The sequence below is a fragment of the Sus scrofa genome, chromosome 8, assembly GCF_000003025.6.
Source record: "Sus scrofa isolate TJ Tabasco breed Duroc chromosome 8, Sscrofa11.1, whole genome shotgun sequence".
NCBI classification, from domain to species: domain Eukaryota; kingdom Metazoa; phylum Chordata; class Mammalia; order Artiodactyla; family Suidae; genus Sus; species Sus scrofa.
Genome location: NC_010450.4, coordinates 4,050,762 through 4,073,513, shown reverse-complemented (window position 1 = coordinate 4,073,513; position 22,752 = coordinate 4,050,762). Strand labels below are relative to the sequence as shown.

General features: G+C 52.7%; 1 pseudogene; it reads right to left on the bottom strand.

The window, feature by feature from the left end:
- On the bottom strand, window positions 13,639-14,070 carry LOC106507769 (annotated as a pseudogene).

Sequence of the window (22,752 nt, the reverse complement as noted above, 5' to 3'; positions counted from 1 at the left end):
GGTGTAGGTTGCAGATGCAGCTCGGATCCCGCGTTGCTGTGGCTCTGGCGTAGGCCGGTGGCTACAGCTCCGATTCGACCCCTAGCCTGGGAACCTCCATATGCCGCGGGAGCGGCCCAAGAAATGGCAAAAAGACAAAAAAAAAAAAAGTTTGCTTGAAACAACCCAAGCAGTCGTTGCCAGACAAATGAGTAGACAAAACGTGACACAGCCCTACCGTGGAACATTATTCCATATTAACAAGGAGTGAAGGCTTGGGGAGTTCCCTGGTGGTCGAGTAGTTAGGACTCTGCTTTCACCACTGTGGCCCAGTGCAGTCCCAGATCTAGCAGCTGAGAACATGCATCCGGTGGATGCAGGCTTCGGCCAAAAAAAAAAAATAAAAATAAAGGCACGACGTCCTAATACTCACAACGATGCAGAAACCGCACAAACACGATGCTAAGTGAAAGAAGCCAAACTCCAAGGGCCACACACTGTGGGATTCCATTTACCCGCAATGTCCGAAGGAGGCTGATCCATAGAAACAGGAAGTAGAGGGTGGTTGCCAGGCCCCCGGGGAGGGAGGAACCGGAGTGATGGCTAATGGGTACACGGTTTCCCTTGAGGGCGAAGAAAGTGTTCTAGAATGAGTGGCGGTGGTTACACGATACTATGAATATGTAGACAGTACTTTGTTTTATTTCATTTCATTTTTTGTCTTTCTAGGGCCACGCCTGCGTCATAAGGAGGTGCCCAGCCTAGAGGTCGAATCGGAGCTACAGCTGCCAGTCTACACCACAGCCGCAGCAACTTGGGATCTGAGCCGAGTCTGCAACCTACACCACAGCTCATGGCAACACAGGATCCTTAACCCACTGATCGAGGCCAGGGATTGAATCCGCATCCTCATGGATGCTAGTCAGATTCATTAACCACTGAGCCACCATGGGAACCCCTCCTATAGTACTTTATTTATTTTTTTTATTTTATTTTTTGTCTTTTTGCCATTTCTTGGGCTGCTCCCGCGGCATGTGGAGATTCCCAGGCTAGGGGTCGAATTGGAGCTGTAGCTGCCAGCCTACGCCAGAGCCACAGCAACGCAGGATCCGAGCTGCGTCTGCAACCTACACCACAGCTCATGGCAACGCCGGATCGTTAACCCACTGAGCAAGGGCAGGGACCGAACCCGCAACCTCATGGTTCCTAGTCGGATTCGTTAACCACTGCGCCACGACGGGAACTCCTCCTATAGTACTTTAAAGTGATAAATTTTATGTTTGGTGAATTGTATCTAAAACTGTAAAAATAGAGTGAAATAAACGTAGGAAAATCATTTGTGAATGTACGAAAATGACAAGCTCGGGCAGTTTTGTGATCCGCGTGCCTCAGGGTTGCCTTCGGTGGGGACCCGCTCCACTGAGGTATCATGAGCTTGTTCCGCTCTGTGGGTTTTGTTAACTGTTACAAATCTGCTTTCGCAGAGATCAAAACGGAAGGGAGAAGGCTTACTTGTCCACTCAAGGCAGAATATTCTGAGCTGCCACCAGTGGAGGGCTGCTGGGTGGGGGCTGCTGGGTGGAGTCCACCTGGTCCTTCCGGTCTGCCCTGGGCTTGGACGGAGAGCAGAGGGAGGTGGGCCAGGCATGCACCACGGCAGTGCCCACTCAGATGGCCGTCACGTCTGGACGTCCTCAGAGTGGGTGGTGGCCCTGAGCCTCGGCCATGTCTGTGCTGCTGTCCCAGAAAGCACCTGCTGCCTGCCCCTCCCCCACCCCGAGCCCTGCTCTGCCTGCGATGCTGGAGGGAGTGGATTTTTGGTGTTCAACCTGAACCAGAAAGTGAGCGTCACATCAGAGCCAACAAGGCAGCAAGGCGGCACGACCCAGAACCCCAGGTGGGGGGTGTCTCCGAGGGTCGGGCCCCAGCTGCTGTCTGGGCTGTGGAATAACTGGAGGGCAGGCAGAGTCAGCTCTGAAGCAGGGTTCTGCAGCCCCTGTGGGGAAAATCCCACACTGCCAAAGCTCTAGAAGGTTCCAGGGCTCCGCCAGACGCTTCAGGGGAATTTGTGGGCCGTGGCATTGGCAGCCTCGGGGGACAGGGCCCCAGGCATGCATCTGGGTGCTTGGTCTGCTCTCCCGCCCCTGCAGACTGGGAGCCCCTGGGTTGTGCCAGCCATGTTGTGCGTGGCTGAGCAGAGTATGGGCACATGGGCCGTCGTGAGTGTTGGTCAGTGATGCCGAGAGTGTGAAGGGGTGTCAGTGGGCACGGGTGTGTTTGCTGGGGAGTGAGGGAGAGTGTTTGGGGACAGGGAGGAGGGGACTGCTGGGGGGCTGTGGGGGGCGCCTTCCCTCTCCAGCTCCCTCCCAGGCTTCTGTGCTCCAGCAGGGCTGCCCAGGCCCAGGGCGCTGGTCCAGGGAGCTTTCTCCAGGCTGCCTCTCCCAAGATTTCCCCTCCCTCCCTCCTCCCCCCTCCTTATGCCCCGCTCTGTCCCACCTCCCATTTCTCCCGTGTTTGACCTTGTCCGAGGGCCTGCCAACCTCCATCTCTCTCCCTCTCTTGCTCCGTCTCTCTGGCTTTCTGTCTCTGTCTGTCTCTCCCCCTCACCTCCCCTATAAGGAAAACCTGGCCCAGGCTTGGCCAGGCTTTCTGGGGGACACAGCCCAGCTGGCCCCCAGGATCCCAGCCTTCCCTCCTGGTGCCTGTTGGGTCGGGAGGCCCCTGCGAAGCGAAGAAGCTGGGTCTCCTCCTGTCTGACACGGCTCACTGTCACCCCATTTTATGGGGCCTAAATGATTGCGTTCAGGCAGAAGTGTTGCACTGGGTGTGGGGCAGATGCAATAATTAAGGAGGGTGCCAGGAGGCAGCAAGGCTGGCATCAGGGTGCCCAGGAGCACGAATGAAACGGGGCTGCCTGCTCTGGACCCCCTGCACCCACAGAGCTCTGTCCACTGAGCCTGGAGCCTCAGGAGAGCAGGGTGCCCAGAGGGACACCCTGCAGAAGCGAAGCCTTGCTGTCTGCTCACTCCCACCCCACACAGCGCTGGGCACGCCCTGGGCCCACTGTGCTCACGGCCCCATCTCATGGATGGGAAGACTGAGGCCATACAGCCCAGCAAGGGCTCTGGCTGCCGGGACTCACCTGCCCTTGGGCCATCTAGACCGAGGAGAGTGAGGGAGACAGACAGACCCCTCCTGGAGGAGAAGAAGCCCTGGTAGCCAAGGGGGCCTGTCCACCCTTCTGTCACCAAACGTTCCCTCACTCCTCCTTTACCCACCTAAGCACCTCGACTAAATAACTTCCCAGAGCCAAGTTTTCTCTCTGAGAAGATTTCCGAGTCTGACGTAAAGAAGCTGAAATAACCTCCATCCCTTTTCATTTGCTCACTCATCCTGTGGCGTAGGCCAGCAGCTACAGCTCTGATTTGACCCCTAGCCTGGGAACCTCCATATGCCGCAGGTGTGGCCCCAAAAAGATAAGGAAAAAAAAGAAGAAGAAGTGGTCCAAGAGGCAGAAGCCCTGGCTGTGGGGCCCTCAAAGGCCTCAGCAAAGCCTTGCCGGATCCCTCTGCACACCCCCAGCCCCCGTTCCTGCGTCTTGGTGGAAGGCCCTGGTTGCAGCTGGCTGGCTGTCTTCCCGGGCCCGGAGCCTGCCCACAGCAGCGGCTGAACAGGGCTGTTTGTGTAAGGGGATGGTGACAGCATCCTTTAGGTGAAACGCCTTGTAAACAGCGAGGGTTCATGCCTGGGTGAGGGGTTATGACAGCTAGAGCACTTCAGGGCTGGGTGGCAGGGTGCAGGGCGGGGGGGGTGGGGGGGTCAGGCGGGCAGGGATGGCGTCAGGCGGCTAGGGCAGTGGCCTGGACTTGGTCCATGAGGACGCTGCTCCTGATTTCAGAGCTGCCCCAGCCGGGCCCTGCCCTCCGACTGACCTTGGCCTTTCTGGGAGGCTGGTGGCCACCCCCGCTGCGGAGGGAAACTGCAGACGGGGAAACTGGGGTTCAAGAAGGGTCTGTCCAGACCATAGCTGCCCAGAAGCAGAACTGGACGTCAGATTCAGATCTGTCGGACCTCTCGCCCTGCATGGAGGTGTCCCATGTGTCAAGCATGGCAAAGGAAGAAGGACAGTAATGACAGTAACAGTTCTTGGCATCCGAGCTTCTCACGCTTAAAGGCAGGTTCTCAAGCGTCATCTCCTGGGGAGCTCACTGGAGGGCTGCAGGCAAAGAGGCTCCGAGTGGCTCTGCCTTGGCCAGGTCCCACCTCCGGGAAGGGCCTGATCCAGCCCACACGCAGCTGGGCCTGGTTCCTGGGTGGAGCTGAGCTGGCGCTGTGGGGCAGGGCTGGGGCTCCCACCCACGCTGCGGGTGAGAAGGCAGCCCTCCCGCCCCCCCTCGGCCAGCCAGCCATGACTCCTGGGTGGCCTGGACATCAGGGTGTGGGCGACAGCCCCAGGGAGGCTGGGGGCCCGGCCCAGCACACCCTCCCTCTTCTGCTCGGGCTGCGTGTCCTGGCCCAGCTCGCGTGCAAAGCCGCCAGGGTCCGTACCACTCTGACCTCTTTTCCTGGCAGTGGCTGCCAGGGTTGGGTCAGGTCAGCCCGGGGTGTCCTGCCAAAGCACAGGTGGCCGTGGGGTCAGATGCAGCGTCCTCTGCCCTCCCCACCTTTGCACACACTGTGCCCCTTCCACAGCTAGGGAGTCTTTCCACGGCTCTCTTATCAAACTCCAACCCGGCTTTCACGACCCTGCTGAAATGGCACCGCCCCCAGGAAGCTTCTAGACTCCCCCAGAAGGAATTCGTCTGACGGCTCTGCCCCTGCTATATCATCATCATGGGTTTAGCCATCTCTCTGGCCATCCTGGCTGCAGCAGCAAAGGCCCCCAGGCCTGTCCAGAGGGTCTCAACGCTCCTATTCCTGGGAGGAAGGTCCCTTTAAATCAGAGCACTTTGGGGGAATGGGGCATAAGGGGGCTCCAGCCTCAAGTCTGGGTTAGGCAGAGGGCGGGCCCTAAAGAAACGTCCAGTCAGATCAAGGGGCTCAATGTCCACCTCAAGATGGGAGGTGGGAGCTCTGGTCATGGCTCAGTGGTAGTGAAGCTGACTAGTATCCATGAGGATGCGGGTTCAATCCCCGGCCTCGCTCAGTGGGCTAAGGATCCGGTGTTGCTGTGAGCTGCAGTGGACGTCACAGATGTGGCCGGGATCTGGCATTGCTGTGGTTCTGGTGCAGGCCGGTGGCTGCAGCTCTCATTCAACCCCTAGCCTGGGACCTTTCATATGCCTTAGGTGCAGCCCTAAAAAGCTGAAGAAAAAAAAAAAAAAAAGATGGGAGGTGGAGCCTGGGTGCTGCCACACAGTGCCAAATCCAACAGCCTCTGCGGTGATGGGTCAGGGTGCCCTGCTCTGCCTAGCAGCTTTGCTGACCCCCTAAGAACCTCAGTTTCCTTTAATCAGCAAATAGCATAAACACTCTGGACCAGGCACGGTTCACTTACTCACGGCACTCATGCAAGCAGGGTGGCACCGCAGTACTTGTTCTACAGATGCGTAACCTGGGTGGGGGACGCAGAGGCTCAGAAGCTTGCTCAAGGTCACCCTGCTAGCAGGCAGCAGAACTGGGATTGGCATTCTGGCCATTTGGTGCCACAGTCCAGGTACTGCTGCCCAGCTCCTTCACAGAGAGCCTTTGCTCATCACCGAGGATCGACCTCCCCAGGAAATCAGAACCCAGAGCAGGGAGGGCTGGCGCGGGGCCAGGAACCCTGGTGTCAAAGCTGGCAGAGCCCCCGGTCCAGCCTCGGCTTTAGGCAGGTTGGTTAACCTCTCCGGGCATCAAATGTCTTCATTCTATTTTTTTTTTTTTCTTTTTAGGGCTGCACCTGTGGCATAGGGAGGTTCCCAGGCTAGGGGTCTAATCGGAGCTGTAGCCACCGGATTACACCAGAGTCATAGCAACGCGGGATCCAAGCCACGTCTGTGACCTGCACCACAGCTCACGGCCGGATCCTTAACCCACTGAGCGAGGCCGGGGATCGGACCCGCAACCTCCTGGTTCCTAGTCGGATTCGTTAACCACTGCGCCACGATGGGAACCCCAAGACGTCTCTGTTGTAGAGTAAGAACAGAACGATACGATCCATTCACCCTGGACTGAGCACCTCTTCTGTGTTAGGCCCCATTCCAGAACCCCGTGATCAGCAGAGGCAATACCGGCTCACGGGGAGGCGGGGAAGACCCCTGAGACAGGGTGTGGATGTCGCCTTGTACACAGCACCAGGACAAAGCTTCCTCTCACTGCGGGGGCCTCTGCTTTAATGCTCCGTTGGGTCCTGCTGACCGAGCCTGCAGGTGGTGAGGACCTGGGAAACACAGGGGTGAAGCGGATTCCAGCTGGGAGGCATCAGCAAAGCTAGGTGCCTGGGACGGCCGGTGGGCAGCTTCATGCCATGGAAGGACATGCCAGCCCAGGGCTGAGCTGCCCCTGCTCTGGGTGCCGGGCTGGAGGCCCTGGGGTTGGCCTGTCCTCTCTGGGTCCCTGGGGTGCAGCCAAAGTGACAAGTGGCAGTATCAGAGGGTCAGGCTGGCATCTCCTGGGCATGTCCATCAGCGCAGGTCACCTCCGCCGCCCCCCCATCCCCCCGTCTGACAGCTTCCGCTTCAGTTCTCACCTGTCGGTGGAACAAATGTGCCTGCCTGGCAAGGTCCAACGCAGATACATTCATGGGTCCCAGCTGAGAACATCTGTCTTTTGTTTTCATTTTATTTATTTATTTTTATTTTTAGAGGCCACACCTGCGGCATATGGAAGTTCCCAGGCTAGGGATTGAATCTGTGTTGTGGCTGCCCGCCTACACCACAGCCACTCTGGATCCGAGCTGTGTGTGAATCAAGCTCACAGCAACGCCAGATCCTTAACCCACTGAGTGAGGCCAGGGATTGAACCTGTGTTCTCATGGATACTAGTTGGATTCGTTACTGCTGAGCCACGAGAGGAACGCCTGTCTTTTGTTTTTAGAATCATTTTCTCTCTGAATAAGAAAGTGATACTTGCTCGTTGTCAACATAAAGTTGGAAAAGCTAGAAAGACGCCAAACGCATGCGAAAAATCACAGAGAGCATCACCTGATCCGGCCCCGGAGGCAGGCCTCATGACTACGCTGGTCAACCGTCCCCTTGGGAGTTTTCCGTGCACGTTTCGACACGGTCGGGATGGAGCTGTAACCGGAATTTTGCGTTCCGCTCTTTTCGCTCAGCATGAAACATGCCATCACCTGAGACCATTACACTTTCTTTCCGATGACAAAACTGTGATCTGCTCATTGTGAAAACAAACAAATCAGGCACTTACGGAGACGTGGAACAGAGGCAGTCCAGGGGAAGAAAGAGCGAAAGTGCCCCACAGTCCCCAGCCCAGAGGCCATCACCCCGATAACAGTGGGTGATGGTTGTGTAAACTCCTCCGAGGAGTATAGACTGGCGTTAAAAGCGGGTTCCAAGTCCGGTGGGCTCAGTTCAAATCCCACCTCCATCAACAATGCATTAGCTGCAAGTTACTGTTGTGGCTCAGCAATAATGAACCCGACTAGCATCCATGAGGATGTGGGTTTGATCCCTGGCCTCACTGGCTCGGTGATTTAAGGATCCAGTGTTGCTGTGGCTGTTTGCATAGGCCAGTGGCTACAGATCTGATTTGACCCCTAGCCTAGAACTCCCATATGCCGTATGTGCGGCCCTAAAAATAAAATAAAATGAAAACAATGCATTAGCTGAAGCTTTTTAGGCCTAGGTTTTTTGGTTCTGTTTTCTGTTTTCTGCTTTTTTGGGGGATGTGGAAGTTCCTGGGCCAAGAATCGAACCCTCACCACAGCAGCAACCTGAGCCGCCGCAGTGACAACATTGAGTACTTAACACACTGAGCCACATAGAAATGCCTGGGCCTAGTTTTTTCTAAAGTGGAATTGATGAAAGAGACCTACCTCATAAAGTTGCCAGAGGAATTAACAAATGAATGAAAAGCCTTTCCATAAATGATTGAAAACAGGTAAGCGCTTAGAGCAGTATACAGTCAGTGCTCAGTCAATGTTAGGTTGTGCAGGAACACCCCACAGACGCCGTGGTGGATGTCACAGCTGCCCGGTAATGGCTGTACACCTGTAACTCGCTTCATCCTCCCCAGAACCCCACCAAGTAGGTTTTGTTTTTTTTTTACTTTTTAAAAATTAAAATATGGTTGCGTTACAATGTTATGTTTCAGGCGTACAATACGGTGATTCACAATTTTTAAGCCTATATTCCATTTATAGTTATTAGAAAATATTGGCTATATTCCCTGGGTTGTATAATATATCTTTTTTCTTGGTCTTTTTAGGGCTGCGCCCATAGCATATGGAGGTTTCGTCCTACACCACAGCTTGCAGCAGTGACAGATCCTTAACCCACGGAGTGAGGGCAGGGATCAAACCCACAACCTCATGGTTCCTAGTTGGATTCGTTTCCACTGTGCCATGACGGGAACACCTATTATTATTACTATTATTATTATTATTTTTTTTTTTAAGTTTTGCCCACACAGCTTTCTGCACACATAGAACATTTCTGAAAGGCTATTCAAGAAACTGTGGACACTACTTAATTCCTTCCAAGGATATCAGGGAAGACTTTTCAACTAATACCTTTCTGTTTTCTAAAAAACTGTCATTGGGAGCATGTATCATGTTTATAAAAAAAAGCTTAAAATTACGCTCTGAGATGTTCTAAAATGTTAGTTATTGGAGTCCCCTCGATGAATGAACCCAAGAGGAAAATGGCGCCCCAACCTTACCTCCTCCAAGAAGTCCTCCTGATGTCCAGGCATGCTGCCTCTCAGCTGTGGAAGGATCCTACTGTCGCCGTCTGTTTCCTGGGCTGCCTTGCCCATGAAACTGGAGCACCGGTAGGGAAGGGCCTGTTTGACTCATCCCTGAGTCCCCGGGGTCACAGCTGAGTGAAGGAATGAGGCTCAGAAGTTAAGCCACCTGCCTTAGAGGACACAGTGAGTGGTTTTGCAGGACGAGCTCCATGTCTTTGGACTTGGCATCTACCGCTCCCACAGCACCCCCACCTTTGGAGACCAGGCCCCACCCTCCAGGCTGCAGGAACACAGTTCCTGCCCACTCACTATAAATTTCCAAAAGAGGCCTCCCGGGAACCATCCAAACGGCTGCCAGCCCTGGTGCAGCTGCTACAGTATTTGGGGTTTGGGAGGAAATGCCGCTAAGGCACCAAGTGGCAGCTGGGGATGCCCCAGGCCTGGAAAACGCCAGACAGAGCCCCAAACAGGACCAAGGGGAAAAGCCACAAAAACAAGGGTGGTTTGGCCTCCTACGTTATCTTCTGACACCTCAAAATCAAGATTTCAGCCTTCTAAATTTAGGCACCAACTTTTCCGATACGACAGAGTCCTTCCAGGCAGAGCAGTTGCCACTGGCTGGACCCTTTTGCTGATGAGAAAACTGAGCATCAGAGAGGGTGAATGCCTGGCTCAAGATCATAGAGCGGGGTCTGTGGAAGAACAAAGTATCAAATCGCCCCTTCAGGGTCTGGAACGGTCTGTGTTCACAAGGACGCCTCGTACACCACGAGGCTCAGAGCCAGGCTGTGTGGGTTTCCAACGACGTCTCACCCACGGGCTGTTTGAGGGGTAGATGCAGAAGGCACTCAGGACAGCGCCTGGCACAGAGGGAGCCAGTGGCTGTTGGGGCTCTTACAGAGACAGAATTTGGGGGGTGCGTATGTCCCTTGCTAGTGATCTTTCCAAACATCTGCCCTTCTGCCCTTTGGAAAAATCAACATCTCACCCCCCATTCGCCGCAGGAGTTGGGACCAGGCTCCAATCTTGCGTAGAAGAACAGGGCCCTCCGGGAGCTCCGCCCATCTTGGGTCAGCACCTGGCCAGCTGCAGCCCTTTGCCCTGCCAGCCAGCCCGCCTGCCCATCCAAAGGCCAACAGCCAGCCCATGGTCCAGCAGCACTGTGGAGTGCCAGACCTGTCCCAGGCAGGCCGACTTCAGTCTCCCACTCCACCGATCACACCTGTTCTCGGCTGACACCCAGTGACAAGCAGCATCCATGTGCTTTAAAACAACAAAGCGCAAATCACAGTCCTAAGTGAAAGGGCTTTAGGAAAAGCAGCTCATGCTTCTCTGGTCTGCTTATATGACTGCAAAACATTTTTGCTCATTTAAGCCTCAAACATTGGAGGAGGGAGCCCAGTGTACTCGCTTGTATATTTTTCAGTTGACTCTCTCAGTTTTTTATCTTAAATTTACACAGTTGCGAATAGTGCAACATCCAACATATAGACAATATTGACATTTTAAAATTGTTGGAGTTTCTGTCGTGGCCCAGCGGTTAAGGAACCCAGCTAACATCCATGAGGACGCGGGTTCGATCCCTGGCCTCTTCAGTGGGTTAAGGATCCAGTGCGGCCATGAGCTGTGGTGTAGGTCACAGAATTGGCTTGGCTCTGGTGTTGCTGTGGCTGTGGTGTAGGCTGGGGGCTACCGTTCCGACTGAACCCCTAGCCTGGGAATCTCCATATGTCATGGGTGCAGCCTTAAAATGACAAATATAAAATAAAATAAATTGTTAATCTCTCTTTTAAATATAATCATTGTGGGAGTTCCCTGGTGGCTCAGGGGGTAAGGAACTGGCATTGTCTCTGCTGTGACTCAGGCTGCTGCTGTGGTGCAGGTTTGAACCTGGACCTGGGAACTTCTGAATGCCATGGGCAGGGCAAAAAAAAAAAAAAAAAAATCAATGAATTTAAATTCCATAGAAACAACGAGGTCCTACTGTACAGCGCAGGGAACTATATCCAATCTCTTGGGATAGGTAGTATGAGAAAGGAATGTGTGTATATATATGTGTGTGTGTGTGTATAAGTAGGTGTATGCGCATGTGTGAGTGTAAATATATATACATAAAACCAGGTCACTATGCCGTACAGCAGAAATTGGCACAACGCTGTAAAGCAACTATACTTTAGTATTGATAAATAAATAAAATAAATTCCATAGCAATTTGATACCCACTACTCAGCCACTGAAAAACTTGTGAACAAGGTCTGTGACAATGTTTTGTTTTGTTTCTTTTCCCCTGTGACTTTATGCTTTCATTCTACTCCCCCCAGAATTTATCCTAATTTAGCAGAATACATTTGTACGCGTAAAGTATGTTGCGGCTCTCCAACCATTATTTTTTCTAACGAGATGATATAAAGTGAAATGTATAAGGATTCGTGTGTGTGACCTCAGGAAGGACCTTTCTCTCTCTGCACCTCAGTTGCTCCATCCACAAAATAGGGAGGCTGGGCTAAATGACCCCAGGTGACCCTAAGGTGGCTCCGCAATTCTCCGTCCACACCTCTCCGTCCAGATGGCAGAGTGACTCCGTCTGGTTACTGGCCTGCCTGCGGCCCTAGTTAGTTGGTGAAGCGACCTAACATCCCACTGCCTCCCCCCTTTCAGAACAGGGAAACCCTTCACTCCGGCCTGCACCCCTGTCCTCCTGCCTCCGAGGGAACGCCCTGTCACCAGCCTCCGAGGGGAGGCATCCCCTGGCAGGCCAAGGACAAAGGCAGCTCTGTCCCCAGGCCCAGTGGCTACTCAGTGTCACTGTGCAGCCCTGACTGCTCAGCACCTTCCCTCCCACCTCCGGGCCTGGAGGGCGGACCGAGCCTCCAGCCTGGGCAGCTGACCCATTTTCTGGCTGCAGAAATGCACGGAGAAGCTTCAGAGGCTTCCGGAGCTGTGCAGGAAGCCCGTGGCTGTCAGTAAGGAAAGGGGCCAGGAGATGCAGGCGGGGTGTTCGGGGCTCTGATTCACAAAGAGCTGGGCAGCCTGTCTGGCCCAGGGAAGCAGAGAGGCCCGATCGAGCAGTGGACTGGCCTGCAGAGCTGGCCTGGGCGGCCGGCACCATGTCACCATGACCAGCGTGTCCGGGGGCGGGGGAGAAGCACAGCCCCTGTGACTTTTATCAGAGTGGCTTTATTTTTGCATTTATTCATTTGTTTGTTTATTTTTACTGAAGTATAGTTGATTTACAATACTATATTAGTTTCAGGTGTACAGCAAGTCATTGAGTATTTTTACAGATTATATGCCAATTTCATTTTATTTATTTATTTGTTTGTTTGATTATTTTTCTGTTTTTGGCCGCACCCACAGCATATGGGCCAGGGATAAAATCTGAGCCGCATCTGCAAACTGTGCCACAGCTGCAGCCATGCCAGATCTTTAAATCACTGTGCCATAGCGGGAACTCTATCTATTTTAAATGTCAAGCATGGGGAGTTTCCTGGTGGCTCATCAGGTTAAGGAGCCAGCATTGTCACTGCTGTGGCTTGGGTGGCTGCTGTGGTTACTGGTTCAATCCCTGCCCCAGGAACTTCTGCATGCCACAGGCATGGCGGAAAAAATGTCAAATATAAAGTTATATTTAGCAAATTTTTTTTCTTTTTAGGGCCACACCCACAGCATATGGATGTTCCCAGGCTAGGGGTTGAACCAGAGCTACAGCTGCCAGCCTACAGCACAGCCACAGCAACACCAGATCTGAGTCACGTCTGCGACCTACACTTCAGCTCACAGCAATACAGGATCTCTGACCCACTGAGCGAGTTCAGGGATTGAACCCGAATCCTCATGGCTACTAGTCAGATTCGTTTCCATTGTGCTACAATGGGGACTCCCTAACCTACATTTTATATCATATGATCTGTTTAGTGGATTTAGCACAGTGCCTGCTTATAAGCATTTAATACAATTTTAGGTATTTTTCATCAATTTCATTATGTATAGAGGTGGTTCTAAAACACAGCTCTGAAATTCCTTGTTTGCATTGAGAGGTGGGGTCCATGTTGCAGCCTCTTGATCACAGGTAGGCTTGTGGCTGCTTCAACCAAAATGCACAGAGGAGGCGTTCCCTTGTGTCTCAGCGGGTTAAGAACCCAACACAGTGTCCATGAGGATGTGAGTTCAAACCTTGGCCTCACTCAGTGGGCTAAGGATCCAGTGTTGCTGCAGCTGCAGCATAGGTCAAAGATGCAGTTTGGATCCAGCGTGGCTGTGGCTGTGGTGTCGGCCTGCAGCTGCAGCTCCGATTTGACCTCGAGCCCAGGACCTTCTAGATGCTGCAGGTGCAGCCCTAATCCTTAAAAAAAAAAAAGGAAAAAACATAGTAGAGAGGAAGTCAGCCTGGTCTGAGGGGGTTAGGCTGCAGAACCTCTCCAGACTGCTCTCCTTGTCCAGCAAACGAAGTGATGAGGTGCCTTCCTCGGGGATGCTGGTGAGGATTTAAAGGGAGCCAACGGTGGGTCAGTGCCAGGCTCAGGAGACCCCCTTGGGTGCTGTCCCACCGCCTCTGTGCCCCTCCCTGCTCCTCAGCCCACACTCACCCACACTCCCTTTTCCTCCCTCCCACAGACCCCTTGCTCCAGCACACGCGCGCACACACACACACACACACTTTCTCCTACAATCAATTGTTCAATGAATCTTTTTTTTTTTTTTGATGATAGGGTAGTTTTATTTTTATTTTTTATTTTTTTTCAAGTCTCATGGTTTTATTAACACAGATACAATGTGTGCACCCGTCCCCTATTCATTTCAACTCGGGGTCTAATTTGCATCTGCCACAGCTTGTGGCAACACTGGAGAGACTCCTGTCAATTTATTTTCTTCGCTGCACAGCCTGGCGTTGGGATTGGTGCCCCTGAGGGCCAGCGGGGCCGCTCTCTCCAGTGGCTTTGGGTTCTTGGAAGAGACGCTGTGAGCAGTCTCAGCACGGTAGGATTTGTTGCACATCAGCAGCACTTCAAGCTCCTTTACACTGTGTACCAGAAACTTCCGGAAGGCACGAGGCAGCATGTGCTAAGTTTTCGTGTTGCTCCCATAACCAGTGTTGGGCATCAAGATCTGGCCCTTGAACCTACGATGCGCCCTGTTGTCAATGCCTCTGGGTTTGCGCCAGTTCGGCTTAATTTTGACACACGGGTCTGACTGGCGCCCGGTGAACTTCTTGGTCCTCTGTTTGACCATCTTGGGCTTCATGAGGGTCTGAGACGGGCCACGATGCCAGGCGGGAGATGGCTGCCACCTCCGCAAGGCAGCGCCGACCAAGAGGTATTTTTAGCTTTTAAAGGAAACTCCATACTGTTTTCTTTTCTTTGTCTTTCTTTCTTTCTTTCTTTCTTTCTTTTTTTTTTTTTTTTTGCTTTTTAGGGCTGCACCCACGGCACAAGGAGATTCCCAGGCTAGGGTTGAATCAGAGCTACAGCTGCCGGCCTACACCACAGCCACAGCTATGCTGTGTCCTTTTTTTATGATTTTTATTTTTTTCGTTATAGTTGGTTTACAGTTTCTGCCAATTTTCTACTGTACAGTAAAGTGACCCAGTCATGTGTGTATATATATACACACACACACACACACACATATACATATCCTTTTTCTCACATTCTCCTCCATCATGTTCCATCACAAGTGACTTGATATAGTTCCCTGTGCTGTACAGCAGGCTCTCATTGCTTCTCCACTCCAAATGCAATAGTTTGCATCTATTGCTCAACAAATCTTTACTGAGTAAGTGCGTGCATTAGGGCAAGCAACACCTGGGCATGTGACGTGACCACAACACACCTCACCTCATGTGGGGGACACAGATGTTGAAGAAAAAAATTACATGACCGGTGATTTGATCCATCACTGGAGTGGTGTTGGGGGCGGGGTGTTGAAGGAAAGTTCTGGGCGAGGGGGGCATAGGCAGCAGGTGCGTCAGGGGACGCTTCCCAGAGAGAAAGCGGGTCAGTGTGCTGAGCGCTGTGCAGAGGCAGGGAGCACGGCTGGTGGGGAAGGAGATGAAGTACGGACACGCAGCCCTGCTTGTGGGAGCCAGGCCTGAAGGACGTGCTGTATAGACAACGTCCCCCTAGCTGACTGTCCCTGACCATAGCCCTTCTGCACAGGCACCCTGCTCCCCACGCAGAAGCAGAGCCAGGCTGAATGCTTGCGTATGAAATTTAGAAACAGGCAAAGCCACCCTCGCGGGGATAGGAAGCAGAACAAAGGTTGCTTTGGTGGTGGGGGGGATTAGCAAGGGGTGTGAGGGGATCGGGGTACAGCATTGGACATGCTCTGTATCTGGATGGGAGTGTTGGTGACAGAGTGCATACATTTGGAAACACTCATCGAATACTTAAGTTCTGTGCATTTTACTGCATGAAATTATTCCTAAAAAAAGAGCGAGGGGGAGTTCCCCCTGCGGCACGGTGCGTTAGTGATCCAGCTTGTCTCTGTGGAGGTGCTGGTTGGATCCCAGGCTTGGCAACTTCCATATGCTATGGGGGCAGCCAAAAAAGAAAAAAAAAGAGAGAGAGAAGGAAGGAGGGAGGGGAAAGATGGGAGAAAGGAAGGCAGGGAGGAAGGGAAGGAGGGAAGAAAGATTAAAACATTCTTGGTTTGCTTTCTAAAGCACATTACAAGTTAGAGCTATCTGCAGAGCTGTGTTCGCCTCCGTGTCACCCTGGGACCCTGTAGCCGGCAGGTCCTCTGTCGGGGGTCATGGCTCAGTGCTGTCCACCTTGACCTCCCAGAGCCCTCTGGCTGCTTCCACCGGCAAGGCAGGGACCTTGCAGGGACGGTGATGACAACTGCATGACAGCAAACAGACCTGCTTCTTCTATGTTGCTAATAATGCAGGGACTGTGCACAACCCTAGGAAGCACCTCCACACCTATTCCTTCCAAATACCTCGACCTTGGCTTGGTGCCATGTCCTGAACAGGGCATTGAGGACACACAGGGTGACCCCAACCTGACTCTCACCTTGGAAGGAGAGGTGGGACAGGCAGTAGAAGCCAGATGGTGAAGGGCTTGCAGGTCCTAGCAAGAGGTCTGAATTTTACTTGTCCACCCAAGGGATTGTTAAGCCAGAGAGTGGGAGAAAGACAGATTGTAGAGATTGCTGCCTCCCTTCTTCCCGTCCAATGAAATCCTGATTTACATACACCTCACCAAAGACTGCATTTCCCAGCCTCCCTTGCAGTCAGGTGCAGTGTATAACCTAGTTCTCACCAGTGAGTCACAGGAGAAGTTGGTAAGAGGAGCTTTGCAGAAAGCTCATTAGAAAGGGGACAGAGAACTGAGCTAGCGGAAGCTTATTTTGCACATCTCGTCCTCCTGTTTTACACCTGGGATGAAGACGAGATGGTTGGAGCTCCAACAGTTGTTTTGGACCCTGAGGTGAACTCTGGGTTAGAGGCTAGAACTCAGGAGGGCAGAGCAAAGAGATATGTTAGTTGTTCCTGATCTCAGGCCAGTGGCCAGTAGTCCAAGGCTGTCTGGCAGACTTTGGCTTACCCCTTTATCTGCCCCTAGAAGAGATGCATTCACTACAACCACTATGGAAAACAGTATGGAGGTTCCTCAGAAAACTAAATATAGAACTGCCATATGATCCAGCCATCCCACTCCTGTACATATATCCAGACAAAACTTTCATTCAAAAAGTTACATGCACCCATATGTTCATTGCAGCACCATTCACAACAGCCAGGACATGGAACAACCCACATGTCCAGCAATAGATGAATGAGTTAAGAAGATGTGGTACGTATACACAATGGAATACTACTCGGCCACAAAAAAGAATGAAATAATGCTATTTACAGCAATATGGATGCAACTCGAGACTCTCATACTAAGTAAAATAAGTCAGAAAGAGAAAGACAAATACCATACGATACCACTTACATGTGGAATCTAAAATATGGCACAAGGAGTTCCCGTCATGGCGCAGTGGTTAACAAATCTAAGAAACATGAGGTTGCGGGTTCGGTCTGATCCCTGGCCTTGCTCAGTGGGTTAAGGATCCGGCGTTGCCGTGAGCTGTGGTGTAGGTTGCAGACTCGGCTCGGATCCCGCGTTGCTGTGGCTCTGGTGTAGGCAGGCAGCTACAGCTCCAATTAGACCCCTAGCCTGGGAACCTCCATATGCCGTGGGAGTGGCCCAAGAAATGGCAAAAAGACAAAAAAGATAAAATTAAATTAAAATAAATAAATAAATAAATAAATAAATAAAATGTGGCACAAAACAGAAACAGATTCATGGACATGGAGAACGGGCCCGTGGATGCTGGGGGATAGGGGAGGGAGTGGGATGACCTGGGAGTTTGGGGTTAGTAGACATAAGCTATTACATTCAGAGTGGATAAGCAATGAGGGCCTGCTGTGCAGCACTGGGAAAACTAGAGCCAATCACTTATGATATACATATATGTATATAACTGGGTCGCTTTGCTGTACAGAAGAAATTGACAGAACATTGTAAATCAACCATATTTAATAATAATTTTTTTTAAAGAAATGCATTCAGCTTTCAGAGCCCATTCAGAACTTTTTTTTTTTTTTTTTTTTTTTGCTTTTGGCTTTTTAGGGCTGTGCCTGAAGCATATGGAGGTTCCCAGGCTAGGGGTCCCATTGGCGCTGCATCTGCCGACCTGTACCACAGCCACAGCAACGCCAGATCCAAGCCGCGTCTGCGACCTACACCACAGCTTGTGGCAACGCTGGATCCTGAACCCACTGAGTGAGGACCGGTTTCTGCTGCACCACAATGGGAGCTCCCCATCCAGAGCTCTTGATGGCCATCCTGACACCTGACCCCGCACCCTCCCACCTCTGTCAATGTGCCACTGTCCCCCAGTTTCCTGGGTGGCCCCCTCCACCCCCTCTTTCTCATCTGTAAGCCCCATGAGCAGGGCTTGTAAGTAACCCCCTAATCCAACCATTCCTGTTCTCTTCTGTCATTGTCCATCTCACTGAGTTGCTGGCCTCTCAGTACTGCTCTCCCTGCTTCCTGTCACTTCCCGGTGGCCTCAGTGGTGGTTTTTTTTTGGGGGGGGTGTTAATTGTTTTTTTTTGTTTGTTTGTTTTGGGGATGAAGGAGAAAAGAAGAGCTTTATTGCTTTGCCAGGCAGAGAGGGACACAGCAGGCTCATGCCCGAAAAAACCTGTGTGTTGCAGAGTTCCCGTCTTGGTGCAGCGGAAACGAACCTGACTAGTATCCGTGAGGAGGCAGGTTCGATCCCTGACCCTGCTCAGTGGGTTAAGGATCCAGTGTTGCCCTGAGCTGTGGTGTAGGTCTCAGACATGGCTCAGATCCTGTGTTGCTGTGGCTGTGGTGTAGGCTGGTGGCTACAGCTCCAATTTGACCCCTAGCCTGGGAACCTCCATATGTCGTGGGTGTGGCCCTAAAAAGCAAGAAATAAAATTAAATTAAAAAGAAAATAAATAAAAATAAAAATATTAATCAGATCATGTCTCTGCCCTGTGGCTTCCACTGACCTTGGAAAAGAACCTGCACTTTTTTTTTTTTTAGGGCAGCACCTGTGGCATATGGAGGTTCCCAGGCTAGGGTCGAATGGGGGCTACAGCTGCCGGCCTACGCCACAGCCACAGCCACAGCCACAGCAACGTGAGATCTGAGCCACATCTGCAACCTACCCCACAGCTCACGGCAATGCCGGATCCTTAACCCTCGCCAAGGACTGAACCCACTTCCTCATGGATACTAGTCAGTTTCGTTACCGCTGAGTCACAACGGGAACTCCCTGCACTCCTTGACTTTAAGGCTGACCTTTTCATCTCAGTCCTTGCCACTGTCCCCCAGTTTTCAGGTGAGGAAACTCGATGTGGTGATGAGCCGGAGGTCAGCCAGGTCAGCAGGGCTCTGCTGGGGGCCCAGATACCCCCACCAGGAGACCCTAGTCTGGTGGGACCCCAGGGGAGGGCAGAAGCCTGTCTTGAACCCCCTCCCCCCAGCCCCTAATCTAAGCAGGTCCCTTGTTAGAGTCTAACAGCCAGTGCTGTCCTGGAGAGCGGGTGGGCGGGGGAGGAGGGGGGTCTGGAGGGACAGGTCTGGGGGCGGGGGTGGGGGAGCCCTGATTTGCAGCAGTTGACAAGGGCCGCGATGTCAGCTCTCCCACCACAGCCAAGCTCAAGCTCCTCGCATGTTGCTGTGAACACATTTGTGCATGTGGCTCAGGGCTACACTCATTCGACCCAAGTGGAAGAGATCAGCTCACGCGGGGGCATCACCGGGTCAGCTAGAGACGGGAAGAGCAAGCCTGAGGGTTTCCAGAGAAAGAGGAAGTTCTGCAGGCAGGTGGCGGCTCTGCCTGACTCTCTGGCTTCAGACCCACCCTGCCAGACCCCACAGCCACAGAAGCCAATTCCTTAAAGAACCTCTGGGAGTTCCCTTCGTGGCTCAGCCGTTAACAAACCGACTAGGATCCATGAGGATGCGAGTTCGATCCCTGGCCTCACTCCATAGTTAAGGATCTGGCGTTGCCGTGAGCTGTGGCGAGGGTCACAGATGAGGCTTGGACCTGGCGTTGCTGTGGTTGTGGTGTAGGCCAGAGGCTATAGCTCCAGTTCTACCCTTAGCCTAGGAACTTCCGTATGCCGCGGGTGCGGCCCTAAAAAGACAAAAAAAAAAATCTCTATTTCTCTGCTGGTCCCCTGGAGCCCAGGATGGGGGATGGCAACGAGGAGTGAGACGAGAGGGGAGGGTGTTGAGGAAACAGATGAGATGTCTGATTCCACGTTCACCTCCCGTTTCTTCTTTCTTTTCTTTTCTTTTTCTTTTTTCTTTTCTTTTTCTTTTTCTTTTTTTTTTTTTTTTTTGTCTTTTCAGGGCTTCATCTGTGGCATATGGAAATTCACAGGCTAGGGGTCGAATTGGAGCTGCAGCTGCCAGCCTACACCAGAGCCACAGCAACATGGGATCCACAAAGAGTCTATCCCACTTTAGACCTGAGCCAGGCACAACCCTGGGCCCTGAGACAGCAGAAAGGGCCAAGCAGAGCCCATCCCGCTAGGCACAGAATCAAAGTCAGATGAACTACCAGCCATGCCAAGTTCCCAGGACCATCTGGCTTCCCAGCAAATCCCTCTTATCAAGATGGGTGATGGCAGAGTTCCCACTGTGGCTCAGAGGGTTAAGAACCCAACATAGTGTCCGTGAGGATGCGGCTTCAATCCCTGGCCTCGATCAGTGGGTTAACGGTCTGGTGTGGCTTCAGTGTAGGTTGAAGACGTGCCTTGGATCTGGTGCTGCTGTGGCTGTGGTGTAGGCTGGCAGCTGTAGCTCTGATTCACCCTCTAGCCTGGAAATTTCCATATGCCATTGGTGTGGCCCTAAAAAGCAAAAAAACAAAACAAAACAAAACAAAACAAAAAAAGATGGGTGACGTAGCAAGGAGGCACCATTGGACACAAAGCAAGGAGAAGGTGCTCCCGGCCCACTTGGGACAACTGAGGAATGGCTGACCTGCTGTCCTTCCTGCTAGGAAGAGGATTTTCTGGAAGGAAGGACTTTACATGCTCGTTCTTACTTAACATGGCCATGAGGAAGAGCTATCTTTACGCCCATTTTACAGATGAGGAGATTGAGGCTGAGGAAAGTCACTATTTGTCCTAGGTCACATGAATGGTTAGTGGCAGAGGTCCCTCTGGCACCAAACCCCCTATTCTTTGAAACATACCACACAAACTCTTTGCAGAAGCTTATCCCAAATCCCCAGACGTGATCTTATTTCCAGAGCTTGAAAATCTGCGCCCAAGCTCCAATCCAGAGTTTGATTCTGTGCTGCTGGAGGGTGACTGTGGGCATGATTATTCTTCTCTGCTGTACGGACCCTGCGGCTCATGGTAAATTGGCACCCTGGCGTCTAGACCCGCCCTCCGGCCCCTATGCTTCTGGTCAAGGAAGCCAGTCCTCCAGAGAGGAATATGGGGCCCCCCGGAACTCTGGCCTCTAACAGGATGGGGTCAGCGGAGGCAGAGACAGGCTCCCAGCAACACCCCTCCCTCTCGGCTCACTCTTCACTGCCGTCTCTCATCCTGGGCTTCAGGCCGGGTCCACAGCCCTCCTCTGCTCCCTCCTCAGTCTGGGCCAGGGCAGCTGCGGCCAGTGCAGACCAATACAGGCCAACCTGGCTGCCCCATTCCCAAGGGCTGACTGTGGTGCTAGTAGCAGGGCCTCCAGGCCAGGTCCCATTCACGATGGAGCACCCCAACACCCCAGCTGTCTCGGGAACCCATCGCTCAGCCTGGCCTGCTTCCCAAGTGTAGCCGGCTCCAGGGGAAGCTGGTGGGGTGCGTGTGGACAGAGCCTGGAATTGGTCAGGATGACTGAGTCGTCTCCCAGGACCCGTTTCTTCCTGGTGTTATGGACGGTATTGCTGAGAGCTGACCTTCCGCTGCTCCGTGCTAATCGCTTTACAGAGACAACGTCACTTCATTCTCACAGCAACCCACGAGGCAGCCACCACCATCAGCGACATTTTAGAGACAGGAAACTGAGGATCAGAGAGCTCAAGCGAACTGCCTTAGCTCCCACAGCTAGAAAGTGGCCAAGCCAGGCTTTGAACCCAGGCAGTTGGGCTCCAGGGCCCCCACTCTGAGCTCTTCCACTGCCTGTAGCTCCAGAGTCCAGGTGTGGTTGGAGGAAGCCTCTCCTACCTGTCTGCACCTCAGTTTCCTCATCCGTAAGATGGAAAAGAGGGTGGTTCCCTTACCCAGCTGCTGAAGTGAGCATTCATTCAACACATCTTTTTTTTTCTTTTTGCTTTATGCTTTTTAGGGCTGCACCCCAGCATACGGACGTTCCCAGGCTAAGGGTCAAATTGGAGCCACAGCTGCCAGCCTGCTCCACAGCCACAGCAACGCCAGACCTAAGCCTCATCTGTGACCTACACCACAGCTCATGGCAATGCCAGATCCTTAACCCATTGAGCAAGGCTAGGGATCGAACCTTCGTCCTCATGGATGCTAGTCCGTTTCGTTACCGCTGAGCCACAACAGGAACTCTGGAGACAACCTCTTTAGGTCCCTGATTCTAAGTCCAGGGCCTCCTATTCTTAAGGGAACACAACACATTACAGAATTTAAACATACCGAGAGCTCCTGTTTTATGAGTCTGCATTCAAATCGGGAATACCTAATGGCAGGGAGTAGAAGAATTCTTAAGCATTCGTTCAACCTGTCCAAGCCTTGTCCCAGGAGCCCTCAGGCGGAGGATAGGACCCTGGAGGTGAACGAGCTGTGGGTGGACCTGCCTTCCAGGAGCTCAAGGTTTAATGAGAGCACCTCAGACCCAGGGTGATGCCTCGGGGTGTCCCAGCAAAGGTACAGGTGAACACCAGCTCCACACCGGCATCGATTAAACATTTCCCGTAAGACAGGGCAGGTGGACTGGCCCTGCATTCTGGTTCTGGGCCTGTCACTCCCTTGCTGCGTGACTTGGGGCAAGAGCCTGCACTCTCTGGACGTTAGGGAAGCATCAGGGGCTGTCTGCCGGTACAGGGTCCTCCAGCCTGACACTGGTGCCTCCGGGGGGAAGGTGAGGCCGCGTGAGACATGTGGGAGGCTGAGCAGACACATTCCTCTCTAGTGCTTGTCCAGAGGATGCATGGCCCACAAAGGGTGGCCTTGGTGCACCTGTCATGCCTGGAATTTGGGACATTTGCCTGGGGCCAGGTCATTAGAAGCCAAGTGGCTGTGAGCACAGGCTTTAGCCCAAAACCAGAGCTTGACTCCTGGCTCTGCCACCAGGACACTGTGTGACCTAGGCCAAGTCACCCAGCCTCCCTGACCCTCAGTTTCCTCATCCACAAAATGGGGATACTATTTGCAGGGAACCTGGCGCAGTGCCTGGTAGCTGCTCAGTCAAT